Source organism: Pan paniscus, chromosome X (assembly GCF_029289425.2).
Source record: "Pan paniscus chromosome X, NHGRI_mPanPan1-v2.0_pri, whole genome shotgun sequence".
NCBI classification, from domain to species: domain Eukaryota; kingdom Metazoa; phylum Chordata; class Mammalia; order Primates; family Hominidae; genus Pan; species Pan paniscus.
The window spans coordinates 70,716,809-70,733,629 of NC_073272.2; the positions used below are offsets into that span (position 1 = coordinate 70,716,809).

The 16,821-nt window shown below is 42.0% G+C and overlaps 1 pseudogene; it reads right to left on the reverse strand.

Annotated features, from left to right (window-relative positions):
* Positions 1-1,372: 1,372 nt before the first annotated feature.
* On the reverse strand, positions 1,373-5,996 carry LOC100995991 (suppressor of cytokine signaling 5-like; annotated as a pseudogene).
* Positions 5,997-16,821: the final 10,825 nt, after the last annotated feature.

Here is a 16,821-nt window from a genome sequence, read left to right on the forward strand (position 1 = left end):
CTGATTAGGAGTATTTAATGTGAAGCTTATGGATAGGCATCAGGGAGCATGTCCAGGTTTAAAATTTATGCAAAATTCTGTGTACATTTGTGCATTTTTCTAGCGGGGAAAGTCCAAAGACTTTTTTTTTCTTTGCAATTTCACGCTGGTAATTTTTCTTTTTTAAAAGGTAAGCCACTAATAATTTAAGAAAAATATTTAAACCAAAAGTTGCATATTAATATTATACACAAATTGAAACACAAGTGACTTTTAGCACAGTGTATACATGCTTACATAAACTCAAATAGTTACACATTTAAAATAATTTCCATTTAACATATGAAAGTTCTGAAATACATAAAAGCATTAATACTTTCTATAAATCTACAGTTAGAACATCAATTTGCTACAAGCATATAAAAACATCAAGTGCTTTCTTGGAGTTTCCAGTTTCGTCCCTAAAACACAATCTTGGTCATAACAATCTAATTGCATATAAAACTTTAAAAGCAGGCTTGGGCCAAGTGCGGTGGCTCACGCCTGTAATCCCAGCACTTTGGGAGGCCCAGGCGGGCAGATCACCTAAGGTCAGGAGTTCGAGACCAACCTGGCCGACATGGTAAAACCCCGTCTCTACTAAAAATACAAAAATTAGCCAGGCATGGTGGCGCCCACCTGTAATCTCAGCTACTCCAAAGGCTGAGGCAGGAGAATCGCTTAAAACCAGGAGGCAGAGGTTGCAGTGAGCCGAGATCACACCACTGCACTACCAGCCAGGGCGATAGATCGAGACTCCGTCTCAAAAAAAAAAAAGGTTTGAATGAAGTTCTCAAACACTTTGATATATGTTCTTCAGGGACTTCAATTATAAGCAACAGAAATTATAAGTGACTTCAATCCCCATCTTGCTTTAAAATGGACAAGTCTTTGGTTAAATTTCTATATTTGTGGCATTTATTTTCAATTAAGATGGTCCCCAAACCAATAAGTGGTACTGATATATTAATAATTCACAAGACTTGATTTAATCTGCTTCTGATGTGTGGAAGGTTACAGATACTCATTTACTATAATATGTCATTGATAGTTTTGATCTTTCACCCATAAGCAGAGAAATCAATAGATTTATTATTTCTGCCAGTTTTTTGTTATAATCTAAACTGTACAATGATTTTCAGTAACTACAGATACTGCTCCACAGTATATGTGATTATGATTGATAAGATGCAGAGCATTAAACTTAGAGTTAGCTTATTCTGATAAGTCAATATGAGACTGTACAGTAATTCTACATTAGCTATAGTAGGTTGTTAGATAATGCTTATTTTAAAAAACCCCAAACCATTCCATTTACAAAAGAAATTGTTGCAAATGTATAAAACAGTAGATATACAAGGAGAACACCAAACATACTTTATTAGCACAAAAAAGCAGCCATAACAAGGCACAGCAAGCAGAAACACGCATTAGCAGTCAAAGAGTTAGTGTGGCATACAAATAAAGCTTTTCTTTTTTGTAGCCTTGGCAATTGCCATAGGGATGTAAAATAACGTTCTGTAGCAGCAGGTAAGGAAACTATGGAGCACTCACCAGTGGTACAGAACACATTAACAAAAAGACACAAGAATGGATTCAGCCACTTTAGTGCAAAATGTCTAGGACAGAACTGTACATTCAGTTCAGTTACTAAGAAGCAAACACTAGAACTTGATATAACTTCCAAAAGAGCTCACTCAAGTAGTATTACATTCACAGTAGTATTCAAGTAGTATTACACTCAAGTAGTATTCTAAGTGACAAAGAGGTGTTAAGTAGTTATTTACAGATATAATGGTTGTACAGTACCTTTCAAATCTGCAATTTATGTTTCAGATTTTCCATTGAGAGTAAATTACACTGAAATTCTGTAAATTATACTTAAGCAATTTAGCTATGAGTGTTTACAAAAAAGAGATAAATACTGCCATCCAAATTAGTAATTACAGTTTAACAATAATCTAACATCAGCAACCATTGTAGTTACTATTATCTGATTTGTTTGGGCATCTTCTAGTCGCATTTTCTTCATGATTCACAAAATCATTATGGGCACAGGAGAAGATCCAACTTTTATGAAACAACAATTAGACTGCACATCAACTTTTTTTTTTTTTTGACACCAAGTTTCACTCTTGTTGCCCTGGCTGGAGTGCAATGGTGCAATCTCGGCTCACTGCAACCTCCGCCTCCCAGGTTCAAGCGATTCTCCTGTCTCAGCCACCGGAGTAGCTGGGATTACAGGCGCCCACCACCACGCACGGCTAATTTTTTGTATTTTTAGTAAAGACGAGGTTTCACCATGTTGGCCAGGCTGGTCTCAAACTCCTGACCTCAGGTGATCTGCCCGCTTTGGCCTCCCAAAGTTCTGGGATTACAGGCATGAGCCACCGCGCCCGGTCACATCAACTTTTTAAAAAATCATATGCAAGACTATATTGCAGCAGCTGTTTTAAGTTAAAGCGCTCACTTAAAAACTAATACCTGGCTGGGTGCAGTGGCTCACGCCTGTAATCCCAGCACTTTAGGAGGCTGAGGCAGGCGGATCATGAGGTCAGGAGGTCAAGACTATCCTGGCTAACACGGTGAAACCACGTCTCTACTAAAAATACAAAAAATTAGCCAGGCATGGTGGCGAGCGCCTGTAGTCCCAGGTACTCGGGAGGCTGAGGCAGGAGAATCGCTTGAACCTGGGAGGCAGAGGTTGCAGTGAGCTGAGATCGTGCCACTGCACTCCAGTCTGGGCAACAGAGCAAGACTCCATCTAAACAACAAACAAACAAACAAACAAAAAAACAAAAAACCTAATACCTAGGGCCTTTAAATAAAATTCTGCTACTAATTTTATAAGTCCAAACTCTTAAGAATGACTATTTAGAAAACCTGGTTTACTTAACAGTATCTTTTGCAGAAGAGAAAGAGTCTGACTATAAACTACATCAACATTTAGGTGAAATGCACTATGCCCTTGTGGCCAGAAAATTACATTTTTTTTTCTAAAAGAAAGGCATTATTTTATTTGTATTGGACTTCTAAAGCTTGATTTATAGTAATTATAAACATCACTACTTTTGGAAGGTTATAGAAAAACTCTTAGAAAAAATAATTTCAAACATTAGTCACACTGTTGAAATACTCATCTGATATTAATAATTTGTTCTTCAGTAAGAAATAGAATTCTTCACAGCAAATGCCCCAGAGTTGCCTCACTCAATTACTACAGCCATTAAAAACCAAACTGTTCGCTAAATAGGCAAACTTGTTTTGTAGTCTTACTCAACACCTGTAGTTTGTTTTTGTTTTTGTTTTGACAGAGTCTCGCTCTGTCTCCCAGACTGGAGTGCAGTGGAGCAATCTTGGCTCACTGCAACCTCTGCCTCCCAGGTTCCAGCAATTCTCCCACTCAGCCTCCCCAGTAGCTGGGATTACAGGCGCCCGCCACCACACCCAGATAATTTTTTGTATTTTCAGTAGAGATGGGGTTTCACCACGTTGCCCAGGCTGGTCTCGAACTCCTAAGCTCAAGTGACCTGCCTGCCTCAGCCTCCCAAAGTGCTGGGATTACGGGTGTGAGCCACTGTGCCCGGCCTGAACACCTGTAGTTCTATCCTCTGTTGTTCCACTAGACACCACGTTTATCTGGATAAGTAACAGAAGGTTGCATCTGACAGATACTAACACTAAGCTTACATACTGTATGAAAAAACCTAGCACCGTTATGTGTGCTTGCTATAGGTATACATCTGATGCACATGAAAGCAGATGAGATTCACACCCTTTGGGGACAGGAGAGTTTACTTTGCCTTGACTGGTTCTCGTTCTCACTAGTGAACCCTAAATTTTTGTTTATAAAGATACTCTTTTCAGAAATCTTGTAACATTGATGGTAAAGGGAGCCCATTAATTCCATCATATGTAGTGCACCTGCAGATTACTGTACAACAGATATACTACAGCTAAAAGGGAAAGTCCTATCTAGTAATATAGTAAGCAACAATTCAAAAAACATGCAATAACTGGGATCTTTATAATGTTCTTTTCTATTAAACTTTAAGTGCTGGGATACATGTGCAGAACACACAGGTTTGTTACATAGGTATACATGTGCCATGGTGGTTTGCTGCACTCATCAACCCATCATCTACATTAGGTATTTCTCCTAATGCTATCCCTCCCCTAGCTCCCCACCCCCCGACAGGCCCTGGTGTGTGATGTTCCCCTTACAGCCCCCACGCCGTGTCCATGTGTTCTCATTGTTCAACTCCCACTTATGAGTGAGAACATGCGGTGGTTGGTTTTCTGTTCCTGTGTTAAGTTTGCTGAGAATGATGGTTTCCAGCTTCATCCATGTCCCTGCAAAGGACATGAACTCATCCTTTTTTTATGGCTGCTATAATGTTCTTAAAGTCCTGATACAGTGGAGGAGTGAAATAAACAGGGGTCATGGGCATCAAAACCAAAGTTGTGATTACTGCTCAATTCAGGCCTGCAAGGATCTGTTGTAGCCCCAGAAGTTCACAGAGAAGAGGCAGTCCCTTTGCCCAGCATCCCTGAGCAAAAATGTGTCTTCACATTTCCCTTCTAGAAGGGCTTCTGATTCATAACGGTCCATCACTCTCCAATAACAAGGATTCCCTGTAGTCTGAAGCAGTATCTGTAATCAGCCTGTGTGTGGACTTCCCAAGCTCCCTGTCTGCTAACATGGGCATGTACCTCATGCTGCTTCTGCCCTCCATGGCTGCAAACACTGGGTGGCTGTATCCTCTTTCAGGTCACAATTAGCATGTGGAACTGCAGAACTGTCCCCACTTATTTCAGTCGTTCCAGGAGCTAACTTTGGTCCCAGTTTATTTCATGGATTAACCTGTGCAGTCGCTTCAAACATATGCATTTGTGCATCGGGAGGGGGATCAACCCCTTCTTCAATACTAAGCAGTCTTCTCTCTCTAAACTATCTTCATCTTCTGTAGAAACCAAATATGGGGCTGGGTGAGGTGGCTCACGCCTGTAATCCCAGCACTTTGGGAGGCCGAGGTGTGCCGATCACCTGAGGTCAGGAGTTCCAGACCAACCTGGCCAACATGGCGAAAATCTGTCTCTATTAAAATACACAAAAATTAGCTGGGCGTGGTGGCGGGCATCTGTAATCCCAGCTACTCAGGAGGCTGAGGCAGGAGAATCACTTGAACCCAGGAGGCAGAGGTTGCAGTGAGCCAAGGTTGTAGTGAGCCAAGATTACACCACTGCACTCCAGCCTGGGCAATGGATTGAGACTCCGTCTCAAAAAAAAAGAAAAAAAAAAACCCAAAGATGGATCAAATGCATCAAAAAATGTTGAATGTGGGCTCACAGGAGCTGTATGCTGTTTAATCAAATGCCATTTGGGGGCTAAATCTGAGCCAGCAGGAAAAGGGCATTTCTCCAGCATTAATTCAGAAAAATAGATTTTTCTTTTATTGGAAAAGAGAGGCTTTGACTGCTTGTTGTAAGTTCTCATGGGAAAACACAAGCCCACAGTATCCTGCAACCTGTCTCAGAGAGCGACTTCCCTACAGTTCTTCTGGAAACATTGTCCATGTCCTGTACAGAGCTTAGCACCTCTCTCTCCTTTGAAGTCCACTTTGAGTTCTACCAAACTTTTTATCAGTATCCAATGAATCCTGGGTCACTGTAACAGAAATGTTTCTCTTCCCACCCCATGGAGCATGTCAAAAGTAGGAATCTCTTCGTGCAAGTCTTGTTCCTGGGGTAACACAAAAAATCATTATCCTTTTTGATACTTATTTCAACAATTTGAGGGATTTCAGTGGCACAATGTTGGTTTCTCTTTGAAGAATTCTTTGAAGGGCCTGGCATGCCAGGTGTAAGGCAACATTTTCTCTTAAGGGATTACTTTGTTGCCGAGCAGCTGAGTCTCCTATATTGATGTTTTTTCTTTTTGACAAATATCTGTCAGAGTTCATATCCAGATTTTCACTACGGCTTCCTCCCTCATGACTGAAGACATTCTGTTACCTGTATTTGAAGTTATTCCACATTTTTCCCCACTTTATCCACTGATTATAAAAATCATTCAGGGCATGTGGGGCAGCCTCATCCAAGGCACCTGCAGCAAGGCAGGACGGGCAGAGGCCGCAGTCACCGACAGGGTAAGTCCAACTGCCTTCTGGTGCCACCTGTCCCCTCCGACTGCCCAGCAAGTGCAGCCTGGCTTCCTCCTGACAGAACTCAGGGAACCCAGCTCTGCTGCCTGCTCCCGCCAGGCCCCCACCCATTCCCCAGCCATTTCCACCTCTTCACCCATTTCCCCTCCCCCCACAATCCCCCATTCCCAAGTCCACAAGTTTTGTTTTTTTGTTTTTGTTGTTGTTTGAGACAGGGTGTTGCTCTGTTGCCTAGGCTGAAGTGCACTGCAACCTCGACCTCCTGGGCTCAAGCGATCCTCCTACATCAGCCACTTGAGTAGCAGGAACCACAGGCACATGCCGCCATGCCTAGCTAATCTTTTTATTTTCTGTGGAGATGAGGTCTCTCACTATGTTGCCCAGGCTGAAGTCCACCATTTTTAATGAAATGCTGGAACACTTATTGTGGTGTAATTTGCTCATCAAACATTTACTGAGCATTTACTATACATCAGGCACTGCAAATATAGGGATGAAACAAAAATGTCCCTACACTCAAAAAAGTTTACAGGCCGGGCGCAGTGGCTCAGGCCAATAATCCCAGCATTTTGGGAGGCCCAAGCAGGAGAATCACTTGAGACCAGGAGTTCAAGACCAGCCTGGGCAGCATAGTGAGACCTCGTCTCTCCAAAAAAAAGAAAAAATAAATGTTAATAGCTGCAGTGAGGTTGAGGCTGCAGTAAGCCGTGGTTGTGCCACTGCACTCCAGCCTGGGTGACAGCAAGACCCTGTCTCAAAAAAAACAAAAGTTTACAGATGAGAAAGAAAGAGAAGTAAACACAGGATTACAAAATAATATAAAACATAAAAGAAGCCTAAATAAAAGGAGAGACATATCATTACTGAAAACTTTAATAAACAGAGGGATATATTATGTTCCTGGTTGGGAAAATTTAATAATGTAAAGATATCCACTCTCCCCAAATTAAGCTGAAATTTCAACATAATCTCAACTAAAATCTCAACAACATTTTTTTGGAGAATGTATTGGCTGATTCTAAAAATCCTTGTAGAAGGAAAAGTGAACTAGTTAGGCAAGAAATGTCTGAAAACAACAGGGAAGACTTTATCAGGTATCAAAACTATGATAAAGCCATAGCAGTAATATAAAAAGTGTGATTTTGGCATAAGAACAAACATCAGTGAAACAAAATAGATGGTCCAGAAACAGATTTGTGTGTATAAGGGAATTGGGTATATAATAAAGGTGTCATTTCAAGTCGTTGGAGAAAGTAAATCATATAGTGATGATTACCTATTTGTTAGGTTGGTGCAAAATAAATTTGCCATTTTTAATGGCAAAAACTGCAATAACTTTGCACAAACCTAATATTTGAAAAAGAATTAAGTTATAGCAATATCTCATACCATTCACAAAAGTAACTTCTAAACAGTTTAAAGAATTAAAACCAGCCAGTCGTGGTGGTTCATACTTGTAATCCTAAGACTTCAGGAGGCTGAGGTGAGAGGATCACTAGAGCCCAGGAGTTCAAGACCAGTCTGGACAACATGGCAAAACCCCATCTCTTCAAAAAATACAAAACACTTAGCCGGGCATGGTGGCCTGCGCCTGTAGTCCCAGCTACTCAGGAGGCTGAGGTGGGAGGATCACCTGAGCCCAGAAGGTTGAGGCTGCGGTGAGCCATGATCATGCCACTGCACTCTAGCCTGGACAACAAAGTGAGACTCTGTCTCAAAAAAATAATAAATAAATAATAACAATAATAATAATATATAGGCCAGGTGTGGTGGCTCACACCTGTAATTGCAACACTTTGGGAGGCCAAGGCGAGCGGATCACCTGAGGTCAGGAGTTCGAGACCAGCCTGGCCAACATGGTGAAACCCTGTCTCTACTAAAAATACAAAAATTAGCTGGATATGGTGGTGGGCACCTGTAATCCCAGCTACTCGGGAGGCTGAGGCAGGAGAATCACTTGAACCTGGGAGTGGGAGGTTGCGGTGAGCCAAGATTACACCACTACATTCCAGCCTGGGTGACAGAGCAAGACTCCGTCTCAAAAAAACAAAATAAATAATAATAATAAAAAACAGGCCAGGCACAGTGGCTCATGCCTGTAATTGCAGCATTTTGGGAGGCCGAGGCAGGCGAATCACCTGAGGTCAGGAGTTCAAGACCAGCCTGGCCAACATGGTGAAACTCCGTCTCTACTAAAAATACAAAAATTAGCTGGGCATGGTACCGCACACCTGTAATCCCAGCTACTCGGGAAGCTGAGGCAGGAGAATCGCTTGTACTGGGAGGCAGAGGTTGCAGTGAGCCGAGATCACGCCACTGCACTCCAGCCTAGGCGACAAGTGAGACTCCGTCTCAAAAATAATAATAATAATAAATAAAAATAAATAAAAGAAGCCAGTCTTAAAAGGTTATATACTGTATGATTACATGACAGGTTTGAAAAGGCAAAACTATAGTGACAAAAAACAGGCAGTGATTACTGGGAAGTAGAGGGGAGGAGTAGGCTATAAAGGAGAACTGGGAATTTTTTGAGGTGATGAAACTATTCTATATCTTCATTGTATTGGTTGCTACATGACCTTTTTTTTTTTTTTTTAGACAGAGTTTCGCTCTTGTTGCCCAGGCTGGAGTGCAATGGCGCGATCTCGGCTCACCGCAACCTCTGCCTCCTGGGTTCAAGCGATTCTCTTGCCTCAGCCTCCTGAGTAGCTGGGATTACAGGCATGCACCACCACGCCTGGCTAATTTTGTATTTTTAGTAGAGACTGGGTTTCTCCATGTTGGTCAGGCTGCTCTCCAACTCCCGACCTCAGGTGATCCACCCGCCTCGACCTCCCAAAGAGCTGGGATTACAGGTGTGAGCCACCATACCTGGCCAGTTGTTACATGACTTTATGCATTTGTCAGCACCTGCAGAAATGTATACTCAAGATGAATTTTACTGTATGTAAGTTTACCTTAATTAAGAAATGAAAAAGTGTATAATCCCAGCACACATCCATGCATCCATGCGTGCATGAGCATACACACACATTTAGAAATGTATGAGAACAAAGGAACACACAAGGACATTTTCAGAGGTGATGGACATGTTCATTATCTCGATTGTGTTAATAGATACATGGGTGTGTGTACATATGTCCAAATTCATCAAATTATATACTTTAAGGATGTGCAGTTTAGTGTACATCAATTATACCTCAATAAAGCTGTAAGAAAAAGGGGGGAAGAAACACATGAGAAGAAAATATAAATGAATATGTTTAAAACCTTGGAGCAAGAACAGCCATCTTAAGACTAAAAAAGCAAAAGCTGGGCCAGGTGTAGTGGTTCATGCCTATAATCCCAGCACTTTGGGGGCCGAGGTGGGCGGATCGCTTGAAGTCAGGAGTTAGAGACCACCCTGGGCATCATAGTGAGACCCCATCTCTACAAAAAAATTTTTTTTTTAATTAGCCAGGTGTAGTGGTATGTGCCCATGGTCCCAGCTACTGGGGAGGCTGAGGTGGGAGGATTTCTTGAGCCCAGGAGTTCAAGGCTGCAGTGAGCTATGATTGCACCACTACACTACAACCTGGGTGACAAAGTGAGACTTGTCTCTACAAAAAAACAACAAAAAAGTAAAAGCCATAAAGGAAAGGAATAATATATCTGACTACATCAAAATTTAAAGTTAATAAACATGAAAAAATACTTAAATTCACTAATAATCATAAAACTGTGAATAAAGAGGAGATATTTTTTGCCTGACAGACTAACAAAAGTTTAAGAGATTGATATCAAGTGTTGGCAGGAGTGTAAGGAAACAGGTACTCTCATATACTGTTTTAGTTTTCTTTTTTTGAATATCATTTCTGGCACAAAAAAAGGACTCATGTACCATTGTTAGAAGCATTTGGCCTTTTCGAAGAGCAATTTTGCAGTAATAAAATGTAAAATGTACATACTCTTCAATCCAGTAACCCTGTAATTCTACTCTTCAGTACCTGCCTTAGAGAAACATTGTCCATAAAAAAGAGTTAATGGCAAATGACAACCCCAAACTGGAATCTACCTCAATCAGTGCTTCTCAAACTATCTGTGGTGACCAGGTGCAGTGGCTCACTCCTGTAATCCCAGCACTTTGGGAGGCCAAGGTGGGAGGACTGCTTGAGGCCAGGAATTCGAGACCAGCCTGGGCAACACAGCAACATCCCATCTTCAGTAAAAAACAAAAATGAAAACTATCTGTGGCAAAAGACCAGGGGTTTGGGGTCTTTTTGTTTGTTTTTTTTGTTTGAGACAGGATCTTGCTCTTTTGCCCAGGCTAGAGTGCAGTGGTGTGATGATAGCTCACTGCAGCCTTGACCTCCCAAGCTCAAATAATCCTCCTGCCTCAGCTTCCTGAGTAGCTGGGACTACAGGCACATGCCACCATGCCCAGCTAATTTTTTTTTTTTTTTTGAGACGGAGTCTTGCTCTGTCACCCAGGCTGGAGTGCAGTGGCGCAATCTCAGTTCACTGCAAGCTCCACCTCCCGGGTTCACACCATTCTCCTGCCTCAGCCTGAGTAGCCGGGACTACAGGCGCCCACCACCACGCCTGGCTAATTTTTTGTATTTTTAGTAGAGATGGGGTTTCACCGTGTTAGCCAGGATGGTCTCGATCTCCTGACCTCGTGATCCGCCCACCTCGGCCTCCGAAAGTGCTGGGATTACAGGCGTGAGCCACCGCGCCCGGCCATGCCCAGCTAATTTTTAAAATTTTTTGTAGAGATGAGATCTCACTTTGTTGCCCAGGCTGGTCTCAAGTGATCCTCCTGCCTGGGCCTCCCAAAGTGCTGTGATTACAGGCGTGAGCCACCACGCCTGACCCAGCTTGGTTTTTTGTTGTTGTTGTTGTTGTTATTTTTTTGGTAAATTTCCAATCCATCACAGACTGATACCTTTGTAGAGAAAAAACAAATTACTAGAAAAGTGATCATTCACTTAGATGCCATGGCCACATGAAATTGCTATAAAAGGTTTTAAATGCCTATCCTCAGTTCCTATACTAATCTCCTTGTGTACAGGTGATAGTTCACGACTGGCACCAGTCTGTGGAATACAGTTTGAGTAGCACTGATATAAATGTCCATCAGAAGGGAAGTGAGAACTACTATATGACCCAGCAATTCCACTTCTGGATATATACCCCAAAGAATTGAAGGCAGAAATGTAAACAGATATTTGTATAACTATATTCATAGTAGCATTGTTCACAATAGACAAAAGGTGGAAACAACCCAGGTGTCCTTGACAGACGAATGGACACACAAAACGTGGTATGTATGTCTGTATATATACACACTTTGGAATATTACTCAACCTACAACATGAATGAACCTTGAACACATTATGCTAAGTGAAATAAGCCAGTCACGGCCTGGCACAGTGGCTCATACCTGTAATCCCAGAATTTGGGGAGGCCAAGGCGGGCAGATCATTTGTGGTCAGAAGTTCAAAACCAGCCTGGCCAACATGGTGAAACTCCATCTCTACTAAAAATACAAAAATCAGCCAGGTGTGGTGGCGCGCATCTCTAGTCCCAGCTACTCTGGAGGCTGAGGTGGGAGAATTGCTTGAACCCAGGAGGCGGAGGTTGCAGTGAGTAGAAATCACACCACTGCACTCCAGCCTGGGCGACACAGACTCCGTCTCAAAAAAAAGAAATAAGCCAGTCATGAAAATACAAATACTATATGGTTCCACTTATATAAGGTTACCTATAATAGTCAAATTCATAGAAACAGAAAATAGAATGGTGGTTGCTAGGGTTGGGGGTGGGGACAATGGGGAGTTATTGTTTTGAGTTTCAGTTTGGAAGATGAAAAAATTCTGGAAATGGATGGTGGTAATGGTTGTATAACAATGTAAATGTACTTAATGCCACTGAAATGTTTCCTTAAATATGGTTAAAATGGTAAATTTTGTTACATGTACATTTACAATAATATATGTGTGATATACTCAACCAAAACATCCCAATAGATCAAATGTAGAGGCAGATATGAGACTCCAGATGTCCACTATTATTAAGCCAGACATTAATGAGACTTGTAAAAAAAACAAAACAATTTTACTCTTCTCAATAACATTTCTTGCTTTGGAAAAGTTAGTTTGCTTTTCTTTTCTTTTTTGAGACAGAGTCTCGCTCTTGTCACCCAGGCTGGAGTGCAATGGCGCGACTTCTGCAACCTCCACCTCCCGGGTTCAAGCAATTCTCCCGCCTCAGCCTCCCGAGTAGCTGGGATTACAGGTGTGTGCCACCACATCGGGCTAATTTTTGTATTTTTAGTAGAGACGGGGTTTCACCATGTTGGCCAGGCTGTTCTCAAACTCCTAACCTCAGGTGATCTGCCTGACTCAGCCTCCCAAAGTGCTGAGATTACAGGCGTGAGCCACCGCACCCAACCAGTTTTAATTTCATTGAATAGAGAGAGCCATAAACCTACATAAACAAATTCTGTTAGGAATGTCAAGGGGTCCTGCAATCAAGAAGTTTGGGAACCACTGCCCTAGAGAAACTGTCATGTTCAGGAATGCTCATAGCAGTACCATTTGTAAAAGCAAAATATTGAAAAAATCTAGTAGTCTATCAATAAGGAAATGGTTAAATAAACTGTTTTATAGCCATACAATGGCATAATACATCACTTTTTAAAAAAAGAAGTAAATCTGCCCGGGTGCAGTGGTTCACACCTGTAATCCCAGCACTTTGGAAGGCCAAGGCGGTTGGATCACTTGAGGTCAGGAGTTTGAGACCAGCCTGGCCAACATGGGGAAACCCCGTCTCTACTAAAAAATAAAATAAAATAAAAAGTAAACCTAGATGTACCAAAATAAAAATGTTTCCAAAACACTGAATGAAAAAACTTGTGGGGTATGTACAGTAGGGTATAATTTTTGTTAAAATAAAAACACAACACAACGTATTTTCTACGATAAGTAGAAAAAAAAGACCTGGAAGGCTGCCAGGATACACACCAAACTGTTAACAGCAGTTACTCTGGGGAAGAGGGAAAGAGGACAAGGATTGTGCGTAATGGCCAAAGTGTTAGCCCCATATATGTATAGTGTTTTGATTTTTTTTTTTACAAGGAGAATGTACTGGTGTAATTAATTAGAAAAATAAATAAAAGCAAGGAGGTCAAGCCCACTGACATTGAGGAAGAAAGGGGATTTTCTGAGTAGGGGCTGTAAGGGCTAATGTACTTACTGCAGTGGTCTTAGAGCTGATGAGTCTAGGAAGGAACCACAAGGGGTGAAATCAGGCAACAGAGGCGGCGGCTGGCTGAAATGGTGGAGGCCACCTAGATGGCGGAACTTTCTGGGTCACACACTTCCTGCTCCCTTCCTGAGACTTAATACAAAAAAGGCCTTCACAGCAGCAGAGTGCAGCCTCTCCCGCTTCTGCCGCGAATCGGGCCACAATGCTTGCAATAAAGAACTTCATCCTGAGGCCCGCAAAGTATTGTCCCATTCCCTGGTCCCTGATCCCCACTCCCCAGGCCCAGGCCCATGACTTCAACGGCCCCATCTCAGGAAGAGCCCCAGGCTGGCGTTTGTGGAACGAAACCGGCAGCCTAAGGCAGGACCTTCCTAACGGCTGGACAAGCGGACTACGGCTTCATTCACCACGGCACAACCAGAGACATTCTGAGACGCCAGAAGCGTGACCGGGGTAGAGGATACCTAGGTTGCAGGAAAGCGCAGTTACCAAATCGGGCCTCTGGAGCTCCCAGGACACCCGCTGACAGCTCCAGGGGCGCGGGGCAGGCCTCGCTTTCGAAAGCAGCGCCACAGCGTTCCTATTGGTCTTCCATTCCAGCCAACCAGCAGGTTTCCCTGTAGCCCACCCCTCAACTAAGAGGCCAATCAGAAGAGGGTATGTGCTTCCCATTGTGTACGACAGGTATGTGCTTCCCATTGCGTACGACCAATTAAAGCTTATTTCTGATTGACACTTGGACAGCCAACCAGAAGGCCTGGTAATCCGACCTCTTATTATGGTCACCATCATGATCTTGGTCCCCATCCTTGTTCCATCCCTGCCAGGAATCAAACGTATGGATCTGGGAGAAATAACTAGACAGGGGGTCCAAGCTGGAGGGATGGTGGCTCAAGAGACAAAGTAATATTTCCCCGAGTACCAAAGCAGGTTGCCCATGAGGTCAGAAGAGCATGTAGTTGAGCTGTCAGTGCTGCTCTGGGCTTGACCTCAAGTAGTGACAATCTGAAAAAGGTACTGGTTGTGAGAGCGCCTCAGATAATGTTGCTTTGTCACTAGGCTAATCGCTTCATCTTCCCCCAGAGTCAGATGGGAAGAAACTTACAAACACTCAGGGCCTTTAATTAAGTGTGATGGTTTATTTATGGTGAAGAGTGGTCAGTATCTTCAATTAGCAGCAATAGATACTGCCTCTAGAACGACCAAAAGTAAATGTGTGGGGAAACTAAAACCTGACAGTGGTATCATTACAACTAAATGTACCAGAAAATGCAAATTAAAACCATGAAATATGATTTTCACCAAATAGTTTGGATAATTATCAATTGTTTAAATTTTTACCACTTTTGGCAAGGAAATTTTTGTGAACAGAATTTCCCCACTTTGGGTGGGGAAACATTCTCATTTGCTGTCACTGGAAGCCTAAACTGCATTCTTTAAGAAAGCAATTTAGCTTTAGCTATCAAAACGTAAAATGAGGCCAGGCGCAGTGGCTCATGCCTGTAATCCCAACACTTTGGGAGGCTGAGGCAGGAGAATCGTTTGAAGCCAGGAGTTCGAGACCAACTTGGGCAACAAAGTGAGACCACCCCCCTCCCCCATCTCTACACACACACACACACACACAGTAAAAGACACACACACAGTAAAAGGCACACACCTTTTGACCCAGCAATTCCTTCTCTCAAAATCTATCCTACAGAAATACTTACACACTGGAGCAAGGTTATATGTAGCATTATTTATAATAGTGAATGATTGGAGACAAATTTGCATCAATAGGTGAATCATTAAATTGTGATACAACCATACCATGAAATGTTATGCAGTCATTTTTTAAATGAGGTAAATTTCCATGTATTAATGCAAGAGGAGGTCCAGAATACAATGCAAAGTGAAAAAAAGTTGCAAAACAGTACATATAATATCCCATTTCATTTAAAAAAACCTATATACAAATGTGTGGGTATTCATATATGTATATATGTGTATATTAATATATAAACACAAACAGAACAACATCTGGGAAGACACACACCAAATTAAGTTATTCTTGGAGAATGGGAGTGGTGAGAGGGACTAAGGAAAAATCTTTCACTTTTTACTTTACACATTTATGTTTTGCTTGAATTTTGTTGGCTAACATTAATAATTTTTGAATTTTTATCACAATAAAACATTTTAACAAAATAGGCACTTTTGTAATCAGATCAATAGAGTTATAATGTATGTGTTTTAAATAAAAATAGCTCCATGGGGGCTGGGCATAGTGGCTCACACCTGTAATCAATCCCAGCACTTTGGGAGGTCGAGGTGGGCAGATCATACGGTCAGGAGTTTGAGACCAGCCTGGCCAATATGGTGAAACCCCGCTTCTACTAAAAATACAAAAATTAGCCGGGCGTGGTGGCGTGCCCCTGTAGTCCCAGCTACTCTGGAGGCTGAGGCAGGAGAATCGCTTGAACCTGGGAGGCACAGGTTGCAGTGAGCCAAGATCATGCCACTGCACTCTGGCCTGAGCGACAGAGCAAGATTCCCTCTCAAAAAATAAATAAATAACGCCATGGGGTGACTACTTCATTTTAAAATTTCAGCTAGAAGACTTAGGATACAATTAGAACAACTGTAAACCAAATCAACTCTGAGTTTCAATGGGGGTATACTCATGACTTGATATAACAGGATGTGGGCAAACAAAATCTAATCAGGATAATCGTTCATTTCTGAAAGAGAAAACTACACTACAGCAAACTCCATCATATAAAGGAAAAATTGTGCTTTCACTTTTTTGGTGGCATCACCTCCAATGTTTACTCAACTCCTTGGCAAGGGTGGGAAATCATAAAAAGCTAGAGATTTAAGATACCTCAGAGATCATTTGGTCGAAATCCCTCATTGTATAGTTCAGAAAACAGGCCTAAAATGGTGAAGCAATTCAACTAAGGTCCTATAGCTAGCTATATAGCCAATTTTAGAAGTCAGGTTTCTATTCCAGGTCTGGTACTCTTTCTGTTTCTTTTCAGATCTTCCTGAGTCTTCAGTATGATGACATTATGAAATATTTTTAAATTTTATGATTAGACATCCCTATATTTAAATGTTACAACAAAAATGCATAACAAAATTAAAATGTATATGCCTCCATTAGTACAGATGATGAAAAGTTCACTGTATCTAGACAAAAAATATTATTGGTATAACATTCTCTTGAAAAGTAATACATAAATCAGGCCAGGTACAGTGGCTTACGCCTGTAATCCCAGCACTTTGGGAGGCCGAGGCAGGCAGATCACTTGAGCTCAGGAGTTCAAAACCAGCCTGGCCAACGTGGTGAAACCCCGTCTCTACTAAAAATACAAAAATTAGCTGGGTATGGTGGTGCCACGCTTGT